The sequence below is a fragment of the Pongo pygmaeus genome, chromosome 8, assembly GCF_028885625.2.
Source record: "Pongo pygmaeus isolate AG05252 chromosome 8, NHGRI_mPonPyg2-v2.0_pri, whole genome shotgun sequence".
Taxonomy (NCBI): domain Eukaryota; kingdom Metazoa; phylum Chordata; class Mammalia; order Primates; family Hominidae; genus Pongo; species Pongo pygmaeus.
Genome location: NC_072381.2, coordinates 103,480,144 through 103,500,050, shown reverse-complemented (window position 1 = coordinate 103,500,050; position 19,907 = coordinate 103,480,144). Strand labels below are relative to the sequence as shown.

General features: G+C 37.4%; 1 protein-coding gene across 14 annotated transcripts in view; it reads right to left on the bottom strand.

The window, feature by feature from the left end:
• Positions 1-19,907, bottom strand: part of R3HCC1L (R3H domain and coiled-coil containing 1 like) — a 107,217-nt gene that overhangs the window by 48,882 nt on the left and 38,428 nt on the right. For 5 of the 14 annotated variants that reach the window (XM_063670122.1, XM_063670130.1, XM_063670120.1 and 2 more), the window contains one exon: positions 6,416-6,512. The exons of the other annotated variants lie outside the window; for them this stretch is intronic. The gene's annotated coding sequence lies outside the window, so the exon portion shown is untranslated. The remainder of the gene's footprint in view (positions 1-6,415; positions 6,513-19,907) is intronic. 14 annotated transcript variants of the gene reach the window in all.

The following is a 19,907-nucleotide window of genomic DNA, read 5'->3' as shown; positions in this document are numbered from 1 at the left end:
ATGGTGTAAGATCCTTTTAATGTCTTATTGAATTTATCTTGCTAGTATTTTGTTGAAGATTTTTACAATATTCATCAGAGATACTGGCCTGTAGTTTTCTTATAGTATCTCTGGCTTTGGTATCAGGGTAATGCTGACCTCATTAAATGAGTCTGGAAGTGTTCCTTCCTCTTCCATTTTTTGGAAGAGTTTAAGAAGAATTGGTGTCAATTCTCCTTTAAATGTTTGGTAGAATTCCCCAATGAAGCCATGTGGTCCTGGGAGATTTTTGATTACTAATTGAATTTCCTTACTGCTTATGGGTCTGCTCAGATTTTCTATTTCTTCATTATTCAGTCTTGGTATGTTTCTAGAAATCTACCAGTTTCTTTCAGGTTAGCCAATATGTTGGCATATAATTGTTCATAATAGTCACTTAATGATCCTTTGTATTTCTGTGGCATCAGTTGCAATGTCTCCTTTTTCATTTCTGACTTTAGCTGAGTCTATTCTCTTTTTCCTTAGTCTAGCTAAGGGTTTGTCAATTTTATTGATCTTGTGATCTTTTCAAAATGCCAAACTATTTAGTTTCTTTAATTTTCTATTTTGCTTATTTCTGCTTTATATTATTTCCAAGACCTTTTTTTTAAAGCTTTATAAGACTTACCTAAAAGCATAGGTTCCTAAGCCAATTTTTCCAATTTTTTTCCTGCATTCCACAGTAAGAAAAGCATTTCATATAATAACACAGTAAACAGACTCATACACATATGTGACTTAAAAAAAAAAAGTCCAGGCTGGGTACAGTGGCTGACACCTATAATCCCAGCACTTTGGGAGGCTGAGGCGGGTGGAACACCTGAGGTCAGGAGTTCAAGACCAGCCTGGCCAACATGGTGAAGCCCCGTCTCTATTGAAAGTACAAAAATTAGCCAGGCGTGGTGGCGGGTGCCTGTAATCCCAGCTACTTGGAAGGCTGAAGCAGGAGAATTGCTTGAACCCACGAGGCAGAGGTTGCAGTGAGCCGAGATCATGCCACTGCACTCCAACCTGGGCAATAGAGTGAGACTCCATCCTTACCTTACACCTTATACAAAAATTGATTCAAGATGGATTAAAGACTTAAATGTTAGACATAAAACCATAAAAACCCTAGGAGAAAACCTAGGCAATACCATTCAGGACATATGCATGGGCAAGGACTTCATGATTAAAACACCAAAAGCAATGACAACAAAAGCCAAAATAGACAAATGGGACCTGATTAAACTAAAGAGCTTCTGCACGGCAAAAGAAACTACCATCAGAGTGAACAGGCAACCTACAGAATGGGAGAAAATTTTTGCAATCTACCCATCTGACAAAGGGCTAATATTCAGAATCTACAAAGAACTTAAAACAAATTTACAAGAAAAAAACAAACAACCCCATCAAAAAGTGGGCAAAGGATATGAACAGACACTTCTCAAAAGAAGACAACTATGCAGCCAAAAGACACATGAAAAAATGCTCATCATCACTGGTCATCAGAGAAATGCAAATCAAAACCACCATGAGATACCACCTCACGCCAGTTAGAATGGCGATCATTAAAAAGTCAGGAAACAACAGATGCTGGAGAGGATGTGGAGAAATAGGAACGCTTTTACACTGTTGGTGGAAGTGTAAATTGGTTCAACCATTGTGGAAGACAGTGTGGCGATTCCTCAAGGATCTAGAACTAGAATTACCATTTCACCCAGCGATCCCATTACTGGGTATATACCCAAAGGATTATAAATCATGCTACTATAAAGACACATGCACACGTATGTTTAACGCGGCACTATTCACAATAGCAAAGACTTGGAACCAACCCAAATGTCCATCAATGATAAACTGGATTAAGGAAATATGGCACATATACACCAAGGAATACTATGCAGCCGAAAAAAAGGATGAGTTCATGTCCTTTGCAGGGACATGGATGAAGCTGGAAACAATCATTCTCAGCAAACTATCACAAGGACAGAAAACCAAACACCACATGTTCTCACTTAGAGGTAGGAACTGAACAATGAGATCACTTGGACACACGGCGGGGAACATCACACACTGGGGCCTGTCGGGCGGTGGGGGACTGGGGGAGGGATAGCATTAGGTGAAATACCTGATGTAAATGACAAGTTGATGGGTGCAGCAAACCAACATGGCACATGCATACCTATGTATCAAACCTGAAGGTTGTGCACATGTACTGTAGAACTTAGAGTATAATAATAAAAAAGTCCATAAAATACTTACCCTTAATATATGCACTATTTTACTTACCCTTATATATGCACTAGATTACTTTTAATCTAGAATTCTTCTTCACTTTTTACAATTTAAGGCTTTTAAAATTCTTATAATTTAAAATCTATTTATTTACTAAGTTGATTTCACTTGAATAGAAGTTTTAAAATACTAAACAGCATATTCAATGTCAGAAAAGTACACAACAGGCATAGAAAATATTTTGTTTCAAATAATTTGTAATTCTGGTTGTAGGGCAAGGTAAAAGAGAAAACATGAGTAAAAAATTGGAAGATTCTTTGGCAGAATAAAATTAGAATAATAAAATAATAAAATAAAAAATATACCCAATCCTTTCCACACTTTCAAGGTCTTCCCACTTCCAATGTCAATCCCAAGTACAGTACAACTGGCCCTCCATATCCATGGGTTCCATATCTATGGATTCAACCAACCCACAGATGGAAAATATTCAGTTAAAAAAATTGTGTCTGTACTGAACATGCACAGATTTTCCTCGTTATTATTCCCTAAACAATAAAGTCTAACAAATATTTACCTAGCATTTATATTGTATTAGGTATTATAAGTAATCTAGAGATGATATAAAGTAAAAAGGAGGATGTACATAGGTTATATACAAATACTGCCATTTTATATCAGAGACTTGAACATCCTCAAATTGTGGTATCCAAGGAAAGTCTTGGAACCAATTCTCCAGGGATACTAAGGGTCAACTGCATTTGCAAATAAGAAACCAAGAAATGTCCTTCTCCTGCACAGGCGCTTCACTTAAAAGAGATTCAACACAAACACAGCACAGAGGCACTTGTGTGTGATATAATAACATAAAAAATTATACTGGGACAGCAGAGAAATGGCTTCATATTTTAAAAACTATAAAATCTGCTAATGAACCACAACAGATTCTGCTGTAGTTTTCCTAATGCATCCTTTCGTAAATGCACTTGCACTAGTTATTATAATACAATGATATATTTCACACTTGAAAACACAAAATAATTCCTATATCTGCTTGGAGATTCATTTTTACTTCTATTCAAACCAGGTTATACAAAATATATATTAAAATTTAAGTTAAAAGAATAAGACAATAATTTCTAAAATTAAAGTCTATAGTGAAAGAAATTACTCTATAGGTCTTCTCTTTAACATATCTGGACTAAAGACAAATAAGCTTTTAACCCAGGTAGACACTCATTAAGAGACCTTACATAGATAGATCTTACTAAAAGGCATGCACAGAATTACTAGTAGAAAGCAGAATGAGAAGCCAAACAGTTCTGTTCAAACTGCCAAACTGTGCCATGTATAAGGTGATGCCTCAAGGCCTTCTTCATTGTGAAATGCTGTCCTCACCCCATATGCAATGCACAGCTGTACTACAACCTCCAGATCACTATTTTTTTTTAGTAGAGTACCTGATTTTCATTGTTTCTTTCTCTTCACCATCTGTCACTTATTGCTACTCTAGGTATTTCTATTTCTCCCAACCTAAAGGGCACTGCAAATTCCAGAGTGTCCAAATTACATACAAAGTAACAATAAAAGGCCTCTAAGTAAGGATCTGAGGTGTTTCCTAATTGAGCAAGATATATGAACTTTAATACATGAACTTTATATTTATTTTGGCCACTTACCAGATCTTATTTGCTCACCTGACAAATAACTCACTTGACCATTTTATGTTCAAAATAGTAACATTACATTTGATTCTCCCAAAAACCCTATGAAGTAGAATTATTACTAGTCCAATTCTACCATAAAACCAAGGCAACGAGGGTGTTAAATTGTGTCCACCAAGGCCAAAGGACTAGAATATGGCAGAGGATTATCTAGATCCTAATATAGATACTCTGAGACCAATGTCTGTGCTCATAAATGCCTATGGCAATATGAATATATCAGTGTGGTTAGTACTCCCCACTTAAATATCTTTAACAATCTTATAGGAAAAAATACAAAAATAACTATATCAATTACTTAATGTTAGGAGATAAGAAGCCCTAACTGCCTTCTTTAACCTCTCCAAAAGCTACTCTGAAAGACATAACTGAGGCAGAGAAATGAAAAGCCAAAGGAACACTAGGTCAACAAAGCTGATAAAGAAGTTTTCAAGGGTCTAGCCTTATTTAGCATTACACTGAGCCCATCCTATAATGGATCCAAACACAAGACTCTCCATTGCCATTTGAAGACTTACTTGCCAAGGATGACTTAGGGCTGTTCCTTTTGAGATGTAGTTCTAAATGATCTCTGAATGCCTACCAAATACTTGTATATTTTAGCTTTCAATAAATATTCCTTGAGTAAATGTGGGCTGGGTATTCTGCACTCTCTGCTGCCATACCAAACTGTAAGCTTGTCTAACAATCATACCCACAGCTCCTCGAAAGCAAGAAATACCTTACCATTTTTAGTTTCTCAGTACCCAGCACCATTCCTGGCACATACAGCATTCAATAAGATGTTTGTTAAATAAATGAGCACAAAAGCAAATGTGCCTGGCACAAAGCAGTATCAATTCAGATTTTTCTCCTTAATTTGAGATTGTGTGTGTGTGTGTGTGTGTGTGTGTGTGTGTGTGTGTGTGTGTGTGTGTGTGTGTGTGTGTGTGTGTGTGTGTGTGTAAAAGGTTATGTGTATTCTTGAACAACATTAAGAATTCCTTTGGCCAGGTACAGTGGATCCTGCCTGTAACCCCAGGACTTCTGGGAGGCCAAGGTGGGAGGATCACTTAAGTCCAGGAGTTCGAGACCAGCCTGGGCAACATAGCGAGACCCTATCTGTACAAAAAAAAATTTTTTTTTAATTAGCTGGGCATGGTGATGCACATCTGTAGTCCTACCTACTTAGGAGGCTGAGGTAGGAGGATCACCTAAGCCCAGGAGTTTGAGGTTACAGTAAACTAAGACCACACCAATGCACTCCATCCTGGAGAACAGAACAAGACCTTATCTCTTAAAAAAAAAAAAAGAATTGTTACATCTTATCTCTTTGACTCAACTCACTAGCTATTTTCCTACTAAAGCAAACCTTTCTCAATTTGTATATATGATACGTATCTGTTTATAGAAAGAGACCTTATGTGCAAACTAATGATAACAGCAAAATTAAACCAGAGCCAGATTTAAGCCCCCCATCCAAAACCTACTTCATTCTTGTAAACCATAATTTCCTGCCACCATCAAAGAAATGATACTCTGTATTTTTACATTACTAGCCCTTTTTACAGATGGGAAATATGTAAACATAATCCAATTATGAGAAATGATTAAGAGACCTAAGATTATGACTGTTTCTTAGATTATAAAAACCTTATACTGCTGATATGCCCTAATGTGAAAATCTGCAATCCAAAATGCTCCAAAGTCCAAAATATTCTGAGCACCGACATGACACTCAAAGGAAATGCACACTGGAGCATTTCAGATTTCAGATTTTCAGGTTAGGGATGCTCAACTGTTAAATATAACACAAATATTCAAAAATAAAAAAAAAATCGAAAACACTTCTGGTCCCAAGCATTCCACATAAGGGCTACTCAATCTGTAGTATGTTGGATTTAACAAACTGTACATGGCAATATAATTTAAACTTGTACCCTACCAAACAAGTCAATGAATGAAGCACTGGGTTAAGTGCTTGCATACATCATCTCATTTAACCTTTGTAACAACTCTTCAAGGTGTATATAATTATTATCACCATTTTACAGACAAATAAATGAAGACTCAAGGTTGTACATCTGCACTTACTAAGTACAGAAACCAGAATACACACCCAGCTTTGACTAATACCTGAGTTATTTAGCTACTCACAACTCTATCCCACAGTACACCCTCAACAAAGCAAAAAATTTTCTAAATCATGACTGCCTAACTCTAACATTGTAATAATACACCATACTTGCTTTTAACTACATCATTCTGAGAAGGAAAACTGATTGCCTTCATAAGCTCCACACCTACTTTCCCACCTTAAGCACTGAAATCTTGAATCATATGAGAGCTATTTATCACTAACATCCTTTTTCTGAAAACTATACTTTGCCCCTCCACTGCCATGAAAAACACTATTGGCACCCACAGCAACGTTGTGTATAAAACTTGTCACAGCTATTAGTGGCAATGATCACTACCTTAGGTGACTCTGGAGTCTCAGAAGACTTGAACACTCTAATGTAAGTTCTAAAGGTTTATGTAAGATCCACCACACCAAATGCTGAGTAAAACCATCTGGAAAAAACAAGGAAATTATATGATTAAATATAGTTAAATGTCTCTCTACATGGAACAGCTATTTGAGAAGATCAATTGTATGCTATTTTTGTTCCAAAAGAGCAACGTTTGCAGATTTTATTTGTTTATATACCAATAAGCCAAACATCAAAACTGAAGGAAACAAACTATCCTGTTTTTCTCAACACTCAAAGACAATCAGGCAAGAGAAGTTCATTTACCATGACTTACATATTATTTAGATATTTTTTCCTTTTCCCTTTTTCTGACTTACCTCCACGGCCTCAATGAATTTTGGGCCATACATAAATGATAATTATGAAAGTAAACCAAGGGTCCTTTCTTCTACTCTCCCTCTGAAAGAAGGAAGGAAACTTGGAGGTTCTACAGAAACATACCAAGATTTTTACTGGATACATCCCAAGTCTTCCCTCTTCCTCACTCTCTGTATTCGACCAATGGAAAAGTTCCACTGATCTTCACATTTGAGTATCTCTTTAATTTGCCTGGTTGTCCCTATCTCTAATGCCACTACTCCAAGTTAAAACAACACATACAAATGCCTGGATTACTGAGGTAACCTATCTAACTAGTCCTGGTAACTGCTTTGCTTCTTTCCATTCACTCTTCACCTTCGATCCAAAATGACTTTTCCAAAACCATTAGCTACTCAGATGTCACCCTCCCTAAAGTCTTTCAATGACTCACCACTGTTTTCATGAAAAAATCAACTTAACATGGCTTAGAAGACTCTTCTTTCTAACCTGGCTCCAACCAATTTCTCCAGTCTTACCTTTTGTCACTTCTGTCTTCATATGCTTTATAACCACATGGCTCTTCTTTCAGATTCTCAAACTCTTCATGTTGGTTCTGTGGGTTTGTTTGTTTTCCATCTTAGCTACTGGATAATCTCTTCCTTCTACCTACTCTACTTCCCCACAGCCTCCCAGCCATCTTTAACCTAATTCCTACATAATCTTTAGGTCTGCATCACAGTTCTTTCTCTGAGAAGCCTTACCTAATCATTCTAGATAAGACTGGGGGCCTCCTTCCACATACATCTCCTACTACAGCTCTTATCATTACTTTAGTATAATTACCTCTGTAATTATCCAGTCTTCCCCATTAAACTATATGCTCATTAGAGAAAGTATTATTATGGGTACTTGCTCATCCCTATATCCCCCAACACTGAGCACAGTGCCTAGACACATAGCATAGACTTGACTTTTTAATATTGAATAAATGAACAAACAAAAATACAAATTTGGAGGAAAAAATTGAAAGGAACAGATTTAAAAGATATTTTAACCATCAGAAATCCCGTATCAATAGACATTCTCAATAAATAAATGGGATTTCTAGATGCTGCTTAGGATGAAGAAAGTTAGAAACTCATTTTCACCATTAAAACAAAGTAAAAGATGGATGTTGTGCAAAATCACAAATTTTCTTGAACCCAGCACAAAAGTAAGGTAACCTTAAATCTAAGTAATTGATCTAAAATCTAAGGAAAGACAGGATTTTAAAGGGAGAGATGGGACATGAGCACTACTTTACCTGTAGTAAACACCAGACTCCATACAAGCCAATAAGAACTTGGTTAAAAAATTTTGTAATTACTACAAGCCAAATGTGGACCTGCAGCTAGGGGAAGCAAACAAAATCTACCCCGCTTAAAGAAGGGGCAGGATCTCTGAAAAAGCCCCATACTTGAGACCCAGAGAAAATGGAAACACCTAGTTAAAACGGAGACTAGAAAAATCCAACACAAAATGTCCTCCCCATCTCCCATCAAAAGCAGGCTAGCAAGCTCAAACAACATGTAACAGCAATGTACTACAGTCATGTGTCACGTAATGACAGGGATATGGTCTAAGAAATGCATCGTCAGTGATTTCATTGTGAGAACATGACAGAGTATACTTACACAGACAAAGACAGTATAGCCTGGTACACACCTAGGCTATACAGTATGGGTATATTATTGGTCTTAGGCTACAAACCTGTACAGCATGTTACTGTACTGAATACTGTAGGCACCTGTAACACAATGGTAAGTATTTTGTTTTATCTAAACATAGAAAGGTACAGTTAAAATATGGTATTATAATCTTAGGGGACCATCATCGTATATGCAGTCTGCTGTTGACCAAAACATTGTTATGTGGCGCATGACTGTTCATGAGCAAAGAGCTAAAGCATGGAGAAATATCTTCTCTGAGATGCAAGTTCAAAGGGAAGACCTAAAGCTGAGGGTAGACATTAAGAAAAACTCTCTGGCAAACTAAATTCTTCCCTAAACACAAAGTAATGCTAGAGAAACTTTAAGCCTGTGGTAAATTAAAGGTAACCTAGCAATAACAAAACCCTCAACATTCCTCCCCACCACACACACACACACGTCTCAGGAAAAGACAAAGCATGTCCATTCCCAGGCATAAATACTATTTAACTGGCTCTCTACACAAAATGTCCAGATTTCAACAACAACAACAACAAAAAACAGAAAAAGGAGCAAAGGAAAAAAACAAAACAATAGAACCAGATTCGGACACAACCATCATATTACAACTATCAAACACGGAATTTATATGTGAAATGCTCTAACGAAAAATGTAGATAACATGCATACGCAGATGTGTAATTTAAGCAGAGGGATGGAAACGGTACGAAGAAATCAAATGGAAATGCTAGAAACAACACCACACACACACACACGTCTCAGGAAAAGACAAAGCATGTCCATTTCCAGGCATAAATACTATTTAACTGGCTCTCTACACAAAATGTCCAGATTTCAACAACAACAACAACAACAAAACAGAAAAAGGAGCAAAGGAAAAAAACAAAACAATAGAACCAGATTCGGACACAACCATCATATTACAACTATCAAACACGGAATTTATATGTTAAATGCTCTAACGAAAAATGTAGATAACATGCATACGCAGATGTGTAATTTAAGCAGAGGGATGGAAACGGTAAGAAGAAATCAAATGGAAATGCTAGAAATAGAAATATAGTAACAGAGATGAAAGCTTTCAACAACCTTATCAGAAGACCAAGACAGTCTCAGAATCAGTAAAGACATCAACAGAAACTACTCCAACAAAACATGACAAGAGAATGAAAAACAGAGAAGAGAACATCCAAGTGCTATGGGACAGTATCAAATACTCTAACATATGCGTAACTGGAATTCCAGAAAGCAAGACAGTAAGACAGAAACAAAATATGAAGAGATAATAACCAAAATTTTTCAAAATAAATACAAAAGAATCCAAAAAGCTCAGAGAACACTAGGCAGCATCAAATAAACAAACAACAACAATGACAACAAAAATCCACAATTAGACACATCACATTCAAACTGATGGGGAAAAAAATCAAAGACAAAGAGAAAACCTTGAAGGCTGCCAAAGTTAAAAAAAAAAAAAAAAAAAAGAAAGAAACAATACAGTGGAACAGGATAAGAACTTTCAGAAACTATGAAAGCCAGACACCATTAAAGTGCTGAAAGAAAAAACTGTCAATGCAGAAATCTATATCCATGAAAATATCTTTCAAATTGAAGAAGAAATAAAAAATGTTCAGCCTTGTGGTCCATGCCAAGACGGCCAAATAGGAACAGCTCCGGTCTGCTGCTCCCAGCATGATCGACATAGAAAATGGGTAATTTCTGCATTTCCAACTGAGGTACCTGGTTCATCTCATTGGGACTGGTTGGACAGTGGGTGCAGCCCACAGAGGGCGAGCTGAAGCAGGGCTGGGTATCGCCTTACCCAGGAAGCGCAAGGAGTCAGGAGATTTCCCTTTCCTAGCCAAGGGAAGCCATGACAGACTATACCAGGAAAATGGGGACACTGCCACCCAAATACTGCGCTTTTCTAATGGTCTTAGCAAATGGCACACCAGGAGATTATATCCCACGCCTGGCTCAGCAAGTCCCACACCCACGGAGCCTTGCTCACCACTAGCACAGCAGTTCAGGATCGAACTGCAAGGCAGCAGCCTGGCTCAGGGAGGGGCGTCCACCATTGCTGAGGCTTGAGCAGGTAAACAAAGTGGCCGGGAAGTTCGAACTGGGTGAAGCCCACCATAGCTCATTGAGACCTGCAGGCCTCTGTAGACTCCACCTCTGGGGGCAGGGCATAGCTAAACAAAAGGCAGCAGAAACTTCTGCAGACTTAACGTCCCTGTCTCACAGCTCTGAAGACGGCAGTGGTTCTCCCAGCACGGTGTTTGAGCTCTGAGAACGGACAGACTGCTTCCTCAAGTGGGTCCCTGACCCCCATGTAGCCTAACTGGAAGACACCTCCCAGTAGGGGCCAACTGACACCTCATATAGCCAGGTGCCCCTCTGAGATGAAGCTTCCAGAGGAAGGATCAGGCAGGAATATTTGCTGTTCTGCAATATTTGCTATTCTGCAGCCTCTGCTGGTGATACCCAGGCAAACAGGGTCTAGAGTGAACCTCCAGCAAACTCCAACAGACCTGCAGCTGAGGGACCTGATAGAAGGAAAACTAACAAATAGAAAGGAATAGCATCAACATCAACAAAAAGGAAATCCACACTAAAACCCCATCTGTAGGTCACCAACATCAAAGACCAAAGGCAGATAAAACCACAAAGATGGGGAGAAACCAGAGCAGAAAAGCTGAAAATTCTAAACATCAGAGCGCCTCTTCTCGAAAGGATCACAGCTCCTCGCCAGCAACAGAACAAAGCTGGATGGAGAATGACTGACGAGTTGACAGAAGTAGGCTTCAGAAGGTCAGTAGTAACAAACTTCTCCGAGCTAAAGGAGGATGTTTGAACCCATCTCAAGAAAGCTAAAAACCTTGGAAAAAAAGATTAGACGAATGGCTAACTAGAATAAACAGTATAGACAAGACCTTAAATGACCTGATGGAGCTGAAAACCATGGCACAAGAACTATGTGACACATGCACAAGCTTCAGTAGCCGATTCGATCAACTGGAAGAAAGGGTATCTGTGATTGAAGATCAAATTTATGAAATGAAGTGAGAAGTTTAGAGAAAAAAGAGTAAAAAGAAACGAACAAAGGCTCCAAGAGATATGGGACCATGTGAAAAGACCAAATCTACATTTGAGTGGTGTACCTGAAAGTGACGGGCAGAATGGAACCAAGCTGGAAGCACTCTTCAGGATATTATCCAGAAGAACTTCCCCAACCTAGCAAGGCAGGCCAACATTCAAATTCAGGAAATACAGAGACCGCCACAAAGATACTCCTCAAGAAGAGCAACCCCAAGACACATAATTGTCAGATTCACCAAGATTGAAATGAAGGAAAAAATGTTAAGGGCAGTCAAGAGAAAGGTCAGATTACCCACAAAGGGAAGCCCATCAGACTAACAGCGGATCTCTCGGCAGAAAACCTACAAGTCAGAAGAAAGTGGGGTCCAATATTCAACATTCTTAAAGAAAAGAATTTTCAACCCAGAATTTCATATCCAGCTTCATAAGTGAAGGAGAAATAAAATCCTTTACAGACAAGCAAATGCTGAGAGATTTTGTCACCACCAGGCCTGCGTTACAAGAGCTCCTGAAGGAAGCACCAAACATGGAAAGGAACAACCGGTACCAGCCACAGCAAAAACTTCCTAGTTTTTTGCTAGGAAGAAACTGCATCAACTAACAGGCAAAATAACCAGCTAACATCATAAAGACAGGATCAAATTCACACATAACAATATTAACCTTAAATGTAAATGGGCTAAATGCTCCAATTAAAAGATACAGACTGGCAAATTGGATAAAGAGTCAAGACCCATCAGTGTGCTATATTCAGGAGACCCAACTCACGTGCGGAGACACACACAGGCTTAAAATAAAGGGATGAAGGAAGATCTACCAAGCAAATGGAAAGCAAAAAAAAGCAAGGGTTGCAATCCTAGTCTGATAAAACAGACTTTAAACCAACAAAGATCAAAAGAGACAAAGAAGGCCACTACATAATGGTAAAGGGATCAATTCAACAAGAAGAGCTAACTATCCTAAATATCTATGAACTCAATACAGGAGCACCCAGATTCATAAAGCAAGTACTTAGAGACCTACAAGACTCCCAACACAATAATGGGAGACTTTAACACCCCACTGTCAATATTAGACAGATCAACGAGACAGAAGGTTAACAAGGATATCCAGGACTTGAACTCAGCTCTGCACCAAGCAGACCTAATAGACATCTACAGAACTCTCCACCCCAAATCAATCAACGGAATATACATTCTTCTCAGCACCACATGGCATTTATTCCAAAACTGACCACATAGTTGGAAGTAAAGCACTCCTCAGCAAATCTAAAAGAACAGAAATCACAACAAACTGTTCCTCAGACCACGGTGCAATCAAAGTAGAACTCAGGATTAAGAAACTCACTCAAAACCACACAACTACGTGGAAACTGAACAACCTGCTCCTGAATGACTACAGGGTAAGTAACTAAATTAAGGCAGAAATAAGATGCTCTTTGAAACCAATAGGAACAAAGACACAACACACCAGAATCTCTGGGACACATTTAAAGCAGTGTATAGAGGGAAATTTATAGCACTAAATGCCCACAAGAGAAAGCAGGAAAGATCTAAAATCGACACCCTAACATAACAAGTGAAAGAACTAGAGAAGCAAGAGCAAACAAATTCAAAAGCTAGCAGCAGGCAAGAAATAACTAAGATCAGTGCAAAACTGAAGGAGATAGAGACACAAAAACCCTTCAAAAAATCAATGAATCCAGGAGCTGGTTTTTTGAAAAGGTCAACAAAATTGATAGACCACTAGCAAGACTAATAAAGAAGAAGAGAAGAATCACATAGATGCAATAAAAAATGATAAATGGGGTATCACCACCGATCCCCACAGAAATACAAACTACTATCAGAGAATACTATAAATACCTCTACGCAAATAAACTAGAAAATCTAGAAGAAATGGATAAATTCCTCGACACATACACTCTCCCAAGACTAAACCGGGAAGAATTTGAATCCCTGAATAGAACAGTAACAGGCTCCGAAATTGAGGTAATAATTAATAGCCTACCAAGTAAAAAATTCCAGGACCAAAAGGATTCACAGCCAAATTCTACCAGAGGTACAAAGGGGAGCTGGTACCATTCCTTCCGAAACTATTCCAATCCACAGAAAAAGAGGGAATCCTCCCTAACTCATTTTATGAGGCCAGCATCATCCTGATACCAAAGCCTGGCAGAGACACAACAAAAAAAGAGAATTTTAGACCAAAATATCCCTGATGAACACTGATTCGAAAATCCTCAATAAAATCCCAGCAAACCAAATCCAGCAGCACATCAGAAAGCTTATCCACCAAGATCATGCTGGCTTCATCCCTGGGATGCAAGGCTGGTTCAACATACACAAATCAATAAATGTAATCCATCACATAAACAGAACCACAGACAAAAACCACATGATTATCTCGATAGATGCAGAAAAGGCTTTCGACAAAATTCAACAACCTTTCATGCTAAAAACTCTCAATAAACTAGGTATTGATGGAACGTATCTCAAAATAATAAGAGTTATTTATGACAAACCCACAGCCAATATCATACTGAATGGGCAAAAACTGGAAGCATTCCCTTTGAAAACTGGCACAAGACAGGGATGCCCTCTCTTACCACTCCTATTCAACAAAGTGTTGGAAGTTCTGGCCAGGGCAACTAGGCAAGAGAAAGAAATAAAGGGTATTCAATTAGGAAAAGAGGAAGTCAAATTGTCCCTGATGCAGATGACATGACTGTATATTTAGAAAACCCCATCGTCTCAGCCCAAAATCTCCTTAAGCTTATAAGCAACTTCAGCAAAGCCTCAGGATACAAAATCAAAGTGCAAAAATCACAAGCATTCCTATACACCAATAACAGACAAACAGAGAGCCAAATCATGAGTGAACTCCCATTCACAATTGCTACTAAGAGAATAAAATATCTAGGAATCCAACTTACAAGGGATGTGAAGGACCTCTTCAAGGAGAACTACAAACCACTGCTCAATGAAATAAAAGAGGACACAAACAAATGGAAGAACATTCCATGCTCATGGATAGGAAGAATCAATATCGTGAAAATGGCCATACTGCCCAAGGTAATTTATAAATTCAATGCCATCCCCATCAAGCTACCAATGACTTTCTTCACAGAATTGGAAAAAACTACTTTAAAGTTCATATGGAACCAAAAAAGAGCCCACATCACCAAGACAATTCTAAGCCAAAAGAACAAAGCTGGAGGCATCACACTACCTGACTTCAAACTATACTACAAGGCTACAGTAACCAAAACAGCATGGTACTGGTACCAAAACAGAGATATAGACCAGTGGAACAGAACAGAGGCCTCAGAAATAACACCAATATCTACAACCCTCTGATCTTTAACAAACCTGACAAAAACAAGAAATGGGGAAAGGATTCCCTATTTAATAAATGGTGCTGGGAAAACTGGCTAGTCATATGTAGAAAGCTGAAACTGGATCCCTTCCTTACAACTTATACAAAAACTAATTCACGATGGATTAAAGACTTAAATGTTAGGCCTAAAACCATAAAAACCCTAGAAAAAAACCTAGGCAATACCATGCAGGACATAGGCATGGGCAAGGACTTCATGACTAAAACACCAAAAGCATTTAAAACATAAAAAACGAAAGCCAAAATAGACAAATGGGATCTAATTAAACTAAAGAGCTTCGACACGGCAAAAGAAACTACCACCAGAGTGAACAGGCAACCTACAGAATGGGAGAAAATTTTTGCAATCTACCCGTCTGACAAAGGGCTAATATCCAGAATCTACAAAGAACTTAAACAAATTTACAAGAAAAAATCAAACAACCCCATCAAAAAGTGGGCAAAGGATATGAACAGACACTTTTCAAAAGAAGACATTTATGCAGCCAATAGATATGAAAAAATGCTCATCATCACTGGTCATCAGAGAAATGCAAATCAAAACCACAATGACATACCATCTCACACCAATTAGAATGGCAATCGTTAAAAAGTCAGGAAACAGGTGCTGGAGAGGATGTGGAGAAACAGGAACACTTTTACACTGTTAGTGGGAGTGTAAACTAGTTCTACCATTGTGGAAGACAGTGTGGCGACTCCTCAAGGATCTAGAACTAGAAATACCATTTGACCCAGCCACCCATTACTGGGTATATACCCAAAGGATTATAAATCATGCTACTATAAAGACACATGCATACGTATGCTTATCGCAGCACTATTCAAAATAGCAGACTTGGAACCAACCCGAATGTCCATCAATGATAGACTGGATTAAGAAAATGTGGCACATATACACCATGGAATACCATGCAGCCAAAAGAAAGGATGAGTTCATGTCCTTTGTAGGGACATGGATAAAGCTGGAAACCATCATTCTGAGCAAACTATTCCAAGGACAGAAAACCAAACACCTTATGTTCTCACTCATAGGTGGGAATTGAACAATGAGAACACTTGGACACAGGAAGGGGAACATCACACACTGGGGCCTGTCGTGGGGTGGGGGGGATCGGGGAGGGATAGCATTAGGAGAAATACCTAATGTAAATGACAAGTTAATGGGTGCAGCAAACCAACATGGCACATGTATACATATGTAACAAACCTACACATTGTGCACATGTATCCTAGAACTTAAAGTATAATAAATTAATTAATAAATTAATTTTTAAAAATGTTCAGGCAAAATGTAATTCACCATAACGAAAGACTAACAAAAATAAAATACATGATTATCTCAATAGATGTACATAAAATATTTGACAAAATTCAACATCCATCCAGTAAACTAGGAATAGGAGAACTTCCTCATCCTGATAAATGTTATCTACAAAAAAAAGCAGAGCAATAAAAACCTATAGTTTATATTATACTTGATGAAGAACCAAATGCTTTCCCCGCAAAAACAAAGTAAAGATGACCACACTTATCACTTCTATTTGACATTAAAATGGAGGTTTTAGCCAGTGCAGCAAGGCAGAAAAAAATATAAAAGACATCCAGATTGGAAGAAAGAAGTAATACTGTCTTTATCTGCAGATGACATAATCTTCTGCATAGAAATCCCATAGAATCTATAAGAAAGCTACCAGAACTAAGTAAGTTTAGCAAGGTTATAAGGATACAAGCAGTTCTATATTCTATCAATGAAAAAAACTGAAAATCGAAGACTATCATTTACATTAGCACTCAAAAACATGAAATGCTTAGGCATAAATCTAACAGAGTATGTGTACAATCTATGCTGAAAACTAAAATACATTGATAAGACATCAAAAATCGAAAGATCATAAATGAGATGCCTCAATATTTAAGATGTCAATTCTCCCCAAAATGATCTTTAGAATTAAATCAGAATCCAGGACTTTCTACAGAAATTAAGAAGCTGATTTTAAAATGGACATGAAGAGGCATAGGAACTGGAATCGCCAAAGTAACTTTGAAACGGGATAAAGATGGAGAACTCACACTACCTGATTTCAAGTTTACTATAAAGCTACAATAATCAGGTAAGTGTCATATTGGAGAAAGGGTAAATATATAGATGTATAAAATGCAATAAGAGTCCAGAAAAAGACTCACACATATATGAACAACTGATTTTCAAGAAACATATAAACGAAATTCTATGAAAAAAGAGAGTCTTTCCAAAAAATGGTGCCGAAACAAGTGGAAATTCATTTGCAACAACAAAAACTGTATCCATACCTCACACCACATATAAAAACTAACAAAATGAATCACAGATCTAAATGTAAACCTACAATTTTAACACTTCTATAAATAAATATAGAACAAAATCTTTGTGATTTTTGGTTTAGCAAAGGTTTCTTAGATATAACATCAAAAGCATGACCCATAAAATAAAATAATTTTTAAATCAATAAACTCGACTTTATCAAAATTCAAACTTCTGCTCTTCAAAGACATGTAAGAGAATTTTTAAAAGACACAAACCGCAAGAAAATATTTGCAAATCACATCTGATAAAGAACTTTCATCCAGAATCTCAAAACTCAGTGTCAAAAAAAAACAAAATAATTTAAGAATACTTCACCAAAGAAGATATAAGGATGGCAAAAAAGATGCTCAAAATCATTTATCATTAGAGAAATACAATTCTAGTTACACAACATCCTGGAAAATACAAAACTGTAGAGACAGAAAACATACCACTGGTTGCCAGAATCTTGGGATCAGGTAAGGGGCTAACTATAAAGTGACAAGGGAATTTTTTGGATTGATGGAACTGCTCTCTCTGCATTTTAATTGTGTGGGAGTTACACAACTGCATGTTTGTCAAAATTCACAAAATGTATTCTATGAAAGGTGAAGTTTGCCATATATAATCTTAAGTTTTTTAATGAAAAAAAGACATCTCTTTAAAATTCCTGCTAAAATATAGCTGACAGCACTGACCCTTTAATTTCTGATTCTTGGCTTTAAAATATGCCTATCTAGTAGCCAGGGAATAATCAGTATAGCCTTAATGAAGTTATCTGTAAGACTGACAGTTTCTTTCTTAAATCTTGAGGCTATAGTCTTTCCCAATTTAATTCTGCAGTCATTACTTTAAACTTCATTGACTTACTCAACTTTGCACGCGTTAACGATGAGAAACTTGGTCTCCTTTGACTGTCAACTCTATCATCTCTTCCATATATAACCAAACTACACAATCCTTTGCACTGCACTGGGACAGATATATAAAACTATATTTTTAATTTAAACGGTTTTATTTTGAACTGCAGAGGAAAAGAGGGCTCCGAGAATGCCGAGGTAATCTGGCAATTCCAAATAACATTAGGAACATCAATATGTAAGAATTTTTTCTAAAATACATTTTTTTTCTAGACTTTCTCACTCAAAACCTTAGATTCACCAGAGCATACAATATATAAACTAAGCTTACCTTGCATTCAAGATTTTCCATGATTTGGTGTCAATCTACAATTTCAATAATATTTCTATCATTCTCAGACACAAAAGTCTCCATTCTGGGCAGGATGGCCTCATTGTCTGCTCCTTCCAACTTCTGAAATGCCCTCCTTGATAATGTCTAACGCCCTCCTAAATGAGTTGCGTTTAAACTGAGATATCTCGTTGTTGTTATATCACTCTCATTATATACTACTTTATATTCTTATTCAACTGTTTCATTTATGAATGCCACCTCACACTCTATAAGTTTCTTGAGGGCAGATAGTATCCTTCATATGCTTCTTTTATCCCTGGGAATACAATAAATATTCACAGAAAAATTAATGTAAGAACTGATTTTAAATTACTTTAGATCTTACACTAATTTTAAATTAATTCAATAACTTCCTGGAAGTTTATTTTGTACTTTGAGAAACTGAGGCAATGGGCACTAGACTTTGTTCCCTGAGATCTCAGCTGTATCACATTCATCTTCATATCTCCAGAGTTGAATACAGTGCCTGACACATGAAAAACATTAAAACATTTAATTAATTCAAGATGGATTAAAGACTTAAATGTTAGACATAAAACCATAAAAACCCTAGAAGAAAACCTAGGCATTATCATTCAGGACATAGGCATGGGCAAGGACTTCATGTCTAAAACACCAAAAGCAATGGCAACAAAAGCCAAAATTGACAAATGGGATCTTATTAAACTAAAGAGCTTCTGCACAGCAAAAGAAACTACCATCAGAGTGAACAGGCAACCTACAAAATGGGAGAAAATTTTCGCAACCTACTCATCTGACAAAGGGCTAATATCCAGAATCTACAGTGAGCTCAAACAAATTTACAAGAAAAAAACAACCCCATCAAAAAGTGGGCGAAGGATATGAACAGACACTTCTCAAAAGAAGACATTTATGCAGCCAATAGATATGAAAAAATGCTCATCATCACTGGTCATCAGAGAAATGCAAATCAAAACCACAATGACATACCATCTCACACCAATTAGAATGGCAATCGTTAAAAAGTCAGGAAACAACAGGTGCTGGAGAGGATGTGGAGAAATAGGAACACTTTTACACTGTTAGTGGGAGTGTAAACTAGTTCTACCATTGTGGAAGACAGTGTGGCGACTCCTCAAGGATCTAGAACTAGAAATACCATTTGACCCAGCCATCCCATTACTGGGTATATACCCAAAGGATTATAAATCATGCTACTATAAAGACACATGCATACGTATGCTTATCGCGGCACTATTCACAATAGCAAAGACTTGGAACCAACCCGAATGTCCATCAATGATAGACTGGATTAAGAAAATGTGGCACATATACACCATGGAATACTATGCAGCCATAAAAAATGATGAGTTCATGTCCTTTGTAG